Genomic DNA, 7,745 nt, shown 5'->3' with positions numbered 1-7,745 from the left:
TGATAATATTTTTGATCTATCTCTTTGTGAACCTTATCTGACACAAATCCAAACAGATATGGGCACCATTTATAAAGCCTATGAGTCTGCCATAGAATCCAGTGAGAAGAAGGAATGTGAACTAAATCGTCTTAGGTTGCGTTTTGAGGACAAAAAATTGAAAATCGAGTCTTTAGAGCATGAGCTTGTAATGTCAAAAGATGAATGTATCATTTTGAAAGACAAATGCGAAATTACCTATTCTGAAAGAAATATTTTGATTACTGATAACAAATGTCTTAATGCTAAGATTGATGCTTTACATAATTCAATTTACATACTTGAATCAAATCTTCAGATGACTCATAATTTTCGTCATCCGTGGTCAAAACCACCAGGTCTCGGAAGCGAGTATCCGAAACCTATTGCTCGTCCCTTAAAAGAATTGCAAATTTTGACCTTCATGGAGAGGTTCTAAACATCAGACATTCGGAAACCTCCGTTTCTCCCTTGTCTCCTCTTCATGAGACCACAGATCATTTTGAGTCCTTAATTCCTGAGTTTCAACCAATTGTTGTCAAATGACCCGATTCCACACCTCTTCCGCCTATGATAAACCTGGACCTGAATCGGACCATGGAATTTCATCACAGTGTTTCATGCATAGATTACGTTTCTAGGAGTAACCCTCCCAACAACTGTGTTGTTGAAGAAATTCCTTCCCTGACAACTGAAACTGTTGCCTCTGAGTTTGTATCGACATCTTTAAATGATAAAGTTGAAGTCTCAAGTTGTATGTCCTCTGATTCTTGCGAATCGGATTCCTTAGTCGTTTCAAAAACTAAATTGGTTCCCATTACTCCTGAGTTTAGTAATCCATCCGTAGGACAAACCTCAAAATCCTCGTCTCACCCTAAGAGAATACCAATGTTGAATAGGAAGGATATTGTAGATCCCAAAGTAGAAGCTCGAAATGCAAATAAAAAGGAAGTTAAGACTAGACATATATCCAGGTTCATTGAAAACTCCAAACCGAGTATATCCCGAAATTCTCATGCATCAACCCATTGTCAAAACTCCTTTGTACCCGCTAAGATCCTCAAAAGACCTTCTGAATATCTCAGTCGTGTTGAACCCAAGAAAGTAGACAGTTACACAGCCGAAATCTCATGTGAATGCCATGACAGTCCAAAACACTTCTCCTCGGACTGTTTCATCTTTTTTTATTGTTAAATCTGATGACACAATTTTTAAACCCAATCTTTCAAAAACCAATGTGTCATCAAGCAAATCCACAAATGCAAAGAAAACAATTTTTTCAAAATCTTCAAAGAAAAATCTTGTGCGGAAAGTCAAATCTCCCATGGATGAAACAACAATTCTGGAGGTCACAAATGTTATCAACACTCCGGAAGTCAAAGGTACGAAGAATACCGTTTGGAACCTCCAAGTCATTGAATATGACTACTGGATAGATGAAAAGATATTAGCCTTCTGTTTGTTTCCAAAGAATTCGAAGAATACCACCCAGAAACCCAAAGTTGTTCCTAAGTCACAATCAAATTCCAAAGCCCGTGCCTACGTCCCAAAGTCTAATTCGGAGCCTAAAAACTCCATTACTCACTAATTTTGCAGGCACTCTATGTTTCGGAGTAAGAAACAATATGGTATATTGATAGTGCTTACTCCATGCACATGACGGGGCAGGAAGATTTTCTGCGAGATCTAAAGCTTTCTCCAAACGTTGGTTACGTGACATATGGCAACAACTCCAACTCTCAAATACATGGTTATAGGATCCTCACCAATGGAAACTTCTTAATCTCACATGTGGCTTATGTAGCTGATCTAAAACATACTTTGATAAGTGTTGCTCAGCTCACTGATTCAAATCGACGTGTGGAATTTTGCAAAATGTACAGTTATGTAATGACTGAAGACCGGAAAGAGTGTTTAATCAAGTCACTTCACAACAAGAACATGTACACGCTCGACATCAACATGATTGTTGGCAAACCGCAACTCTGCCTTCTCACCAAAGTTGTTCCTGACGTCATTTGGTTATGGCACTGAAGGCTCGCTCATCTAAACTTTCGGTACATGAATGATCTCGTATCCGGCGAAATGGTGAGAGGTCTACCTCTTCTCAAATTTGAAAATGATCACTTGTGTGTTGCTTGTGAGTGTGGCAAGCAATCGAAGAAGGGTCATCCTGTTATCATCGAAAAATCCATTTCAGAACCATTGGAGCTTCTACACATTGATCTTTGTGGACCATCCACGGTAGAAAGTATTCATCATAAGAAATACATTCTTGTGATTGTTGATGATTTTACAAGGTTCACTTGGGTCTTCTTCCTAAGGCTGAAATCCGAAACAGCCTCAGAGCTCATCAATTTTATCAAAGGAATAGAAGTTCTTATCAAACTCCCAATTAGGAGAATCCGAAGTGATAATGGATTGGAATTCACTAATTCCACCATTGAGAAATTTCTCACTGAAAAAGGAATCGACCACAACTTCTCAGCCCCTTATACTCCACAACAAAACGGTGTCGTCGAAAGTCGAAATAGAACTCTCCTTGAAGCTGCTCGATCCATGCTGAACTTCGCAAATCTACCACTCTATCTTTGGTCTGAAGCCGTATCTACTGTCTGTTTCACTCAAAATCGAAGTATCATCAATCGACGCCTCAACATGACACCGTACAAAGCAATGAATGGTCGAAGCCAACAATCTCGTTTTTTCATGTTTTTGGATGCAGATGCTTCATCAAGAACAACCGTGATCAGCTTACTAAGTTCCAACCTAAAGCTGATGAAGCCATCTTCCTTGGGTACTGCTCAAAATCAAAAGCTTACAGAGTTCTTAACCGGAAAACTCGTGTTCTGGAAGAAAGCTTTGACATTACTTTCGATGACAACTTCGTTCGGAATTCTGGCCCAACCCATATTACAACCACATTATGGAGTCCGATGCTCCTCTTCCAGGATGTCCGAACCCTCAAACAATTCTTGAAGTTGACATTGAAACTCTCTTTGGTCCTTCTGAAATCGCTCTTGATTCGGAATATTGAACAAGGCCAACTCTTATTCCAATCTCTCCTTTGGAAGCCTCTGTGTCACAAAACGTCTCCGGTCCGATCCCCAGCCTCCCTCCATTTGATTCCGAACCATTTTAACCTTTTTAATGCTCATCCCTCTCTTGAATAAAATGTGGGTGGCTTCCAAGATGCAGCTGCTGATTTCGATGACTCCAATCCTCTCAACATTGATGAAAATGAAAATTTCTTTGAGTTCCCTTCTGATGATGATGTCAATCTCTCTGGTTCAGAAGTTCAATGGGAGCATCATCCTCACATTCAAACAATTCAGGGGGAGCAAATCAATTCCACTGTTGATATCGGATCGATGGCTGCACAAGAACTCCCAAGGTTACATGTTTGGACAAAGGATCATCCTCCAAACCAAGTAATCGGAAACCCCAATGCTGGTGTACAGACTCGTTCTGCTACAAGAATCCAAAATGAATGCCATTTCTCAACATTTATATCCATGGTTGAACCCAAATCCATTAAGGACGCATTAGAGCATGCTGACTGGATTACAGCCATGCAAGAAGAACTTGCAGAATTTGACCGAAATGAAGTTTGGACTCTCGTGCCTCCTCCTCAGAATCATCCCATTGTCGGTACAAGATGGGTATTTCGCAACAAGCTAGATGACGCAGGAGTTATTATTCGAAATAAAGCAAGATTGGTGGCAAAAGAATTTACACAGATTTAAGGGCTCGACTACGATGAGACCTTTGCTCATGTTGCACGTCTTGAACCCATCGGAATCTTTCTTGCTTATGCTGCTCACAAAGGCTTCAAAGTTTACCAAATGGATGTTAAGAGTTCTTTCTTAACGATGAACTTGACACTGACGTGTACCTTCAACAGCCCCCCAGTTTTGTTAATCTCTCCTTTCCGAACTACTGTTACAAACTCTGTAAGGTTGTCTACGGACTCAAGCAGACTCCTCGGGCATGGTACGAGACCCTCATTGATTTTCTCAAACGATCAGGTTTCCAAAGAGGAATTTTAGATCCTACTCTATTCCAAAGATCAAATGGAAAGCATCTCATGCTGGTATAAATTTATGTGGACAACATCATTTTTGGATCTACGGATTCATCTATGGTTGCTGACTTTGCTAACTTATGATCAATCGATTCCAAATGAGCATGAATCGGGACTTAAGCTTCTTTATTGGCCTTCAAGTCAAACAGAACAACAGAGGAATATTCATTCACCAAGAGAAGTACATTTCGGAACTCCTCAAGAAATACTCAATGGACACCTGTGCCTCAGCCAAGGTACCAACGGGTTTCGGACACAAGATCTTTGCCGACCCTTCAGGTGTTTCTGTTGATGAAAAGAAGTATTGCGGAATGATTGGATCCCTGATCTATCTCACAGCAAGTCATCCAGACATCATGTTTTCCACATGTTTGTGTGCCAGATTTCAAGTCAATCCAAAGATGTCTCATCTCTTGGCTGTGAAACAAATCTTCCGATACCTCAAAGGTACAACGAGTCTCGGAATTTGGTATCCAACAAACGAGAGCTTTCTTCTTCAAGCCTATTCAGATTCAAACTATGGTGGTCTTCAAAATGATAGAAAAATCACTTCATGTGGCTATCAATTCTTAGGTGGTTGTTTGGTCAGTTGGTCATCCAAGAAATAGAACTACATTACACTATCTACAGCCGAAGTCGAATACATTGTTGCTGCCAGCTGTACATCTCAGGTTCTGTGGATGAAATCTCAACTCTTGGATTATGGTTACCACTTTCAACGCATTCATATCTATTGTGATTCTCAAAGTGCCATTGCGATTTCCCACAATCCAATTCAGCACTCAATGACTAAGCACGTCGATATAAGGTACCATTTCATAAAAGATCATGTTCTAAATGATAACATTGAACTTATTTTTGTTACATTTGACGATAAGATTGCTGATGTCTTTACCAAGGCATTAGACGAAATGAAATTCAACGGGTTTTCTGAATAAGATGGGTATGATGATACCAGATCCTCAGTTCTTTCAAGAGACCTATTCTCTTTGATAGACGTATTCGAAAGAAAATGAGTTCTAATCTAAATTTTTCATCTCGGAACGACTTTCTCTCTGAATACATACGATCATTTTACTTGTCTTTATTTCTGACCATCACTTGAGTTTTAAGTTTTACAGTTCATCCTGATTGTTTGCTATTTAAAGTCCACATTGTCATAGTGCTCAAATTTTCATCTCGAAATATACTTCATAATGGCATCCCGAAATTCCACTCCGGAAATGTATTGCATTTTGCACTTCGGAATTTCAAAATTCACTCCGGAAGGCCTCTCATATATCACCCCGGAATGCTTTACAAATCTTGCTCCGGAATTTTATTTAAAATCTCACTCCGGAATGCTTTCAAAATCATGTTCCGGACACTTTTTCAAATCCACTCCAGAAATTCTTGAAAATCACTATTCCGGAATTTCTGCTCCGGAATCACCAACCTTTTCCAAATCAAACTGAATTTCTGCTCCGGAATCACACATCTTTTCCGAAATGACACAAAATTTTTTTACTCCGGAATCGAAACTCTCTCCGGATTATTTCTCATTCCGGACCACTTTTCAAAACAAGCATCTTCCGGAACACAACCCTTTATCCTCCGGTTCATACTCTCTCCGAAACCGCTCATCCGGAATTCCAAAGGTTAATAATGTGAAACGTTTTTTTTCAACGATTACTTTTTAGGAAAATCCTTATCCTATCTTCCTCGAATTTCGTGACACGATTGCACGCCCCCATAAAGCAACCTGTGACAACTGCCAATTCAGGTCATTCTCAGACTCATGCATATTTATAAAAACCATTCATGCACAACATGCCATGACCTAGTAATATAAATTAGGTCAAAAATCTTGTATAAACTAGGATCCAACTAAGGTCTAGGACTAATATACTTGATACTTACAATTCTAGTAAGTTGCTTAGCTACAATAGGAAATGCCAATACTATAATTAGAATAAAGCTTCAAGCTTTGTTATAATTGAAATAGGGTATAAAACCCTAAAATAAATTAAAACATTCTAATTATACTTCAACATGTTGTTGAATATCAAACAATATTCCAAAAACCCTAAAGAGCCAAAAATCCAAAGTTATAAATTATAAAGCTTAAAAACCTTATAAAATTTGGCTATAAACTTCCTAATATCAAATTGTTATTAATCAAATTATGAATTATAGTCAATGAAATAGAAATTAAATTACCAAGTATTAATCATAATTTATTTGTTGAAAACAAGATTTTTAAATAAATCAAATTGCTTAATAAGCATTTTTATAAAAAAAAAAAATGAATGTTTTTATATAAATGATGGAGGTGAAGTTTATAAAGTTTAAAATTTTGGAGACAGGATGCCTAAAGGCATGTAAGAACCGGCCATCTCCCCTCCCCATACACTCTCTCTCTTCCCAAAACACAATCATTAAGTCAAAACCCTCACTCCACCTCTTCTTTCTCCACTCTCTTACACTCCACTCTTCACACACTTCACTCTCTTCTTCCCTCTCTCTAAACTCACGAAAATTCTCTCATTCCTCTGCAAAATTTCGAGATTGTGAAGCCCTTGAAGTGTTCTTCCTTCCCTCAAGATCATAACAAAGGTAAACAACATCATCTTCTTCCATAGTTACATGATTTTACTTCTTTTCTTTCTTAGTTTTCTCTTCTTTTCGGATTCTATGCCATTCCATGGCTAGAAATCTTTATATTTTCCCTTGTGGTTTGTAGATTCTCACCATAACACAATGCATGTGTTAGAGATGGTGAAAATCCGGGATCAAACTCATGCAAGGAGTGGAAAAGATGCACATATGATCATGTGACATCAAAACCTAATATTTCATGTTCTTCTCCATTTCTTTTGTGTTCATGCATGAACAAAAGCATTTAAACCATTTATAGTACATCTTGGATGCTCATTCATTCCATGCATGTGTTAGAAATCGGGCCTTACCAAAGACATGCATGATGTTCTTGTTGAAATACCCTAATAATGCACACAAGCAAACATGCAATCTGCCAGATTACTTTGTTCGACTTTGAACGGCCATAACTCAGTCATTTCTTAACCAAATCATGATATTCTTTTTGTATTGGTTAGTTCCACGAGCTAACTTTCAAACCTAACTGGTCTTACTGTAAAATATTAAATATCCGATTTTTGGCAATTTTTACAAAATGGTTGTACATACAGCTCTTTTTCTGTGATCACTATTTTGTCTTGCATAATCGATGGCCTTAAACCCAACCATAAATATGAGGAAAAATAACTTAGAAACTTAACATATCCAGTGAATGATGGCTGAAATTTAGTGGCTTAAAACCTCACTGAATGGGCTACACAAATTCATGAACTTCAGTCACATCTACACTTCATACATTATTGCATGCAACTTTTCTTAAATTGTTTGGAATCATTACCCTCATTTCTCTTCTGAATACATTTTTTTACATTTTTCCTTTTGAAAGCCCTTGCATGCATGAGATAATCTGGAAAATTTCAAGAGCTTTTGTTATTTCTTTGATTTATTAGAGTTATTGCTAAAACCAAGGGCATAAATCATATAAAATACTTCCATAGGTCCATAAATCCTAAATAAATTCATGGATGATCCTTATGGGGAATAATGACCCCTCGCCAAATTTCAG

This window comes from Lactuca sativa, chromosome 3 (genome assembly GCF_002870075.4).
Source record: "Lactuca sativa cultivar Salinas chromosome 3, Lsat_Salinas_v11, whole genome shotgun sequence".
In the NCBI taxonomy this organism is placed as follows: Eukaryota; Viridiplantae; Streptophyta; class Magnoliopsida; order Asterales; family Asteraceae; genus Lactuca; species Lactuca sativa.
Note: the sequence above shows the minus strand (reverse complement) of the source record.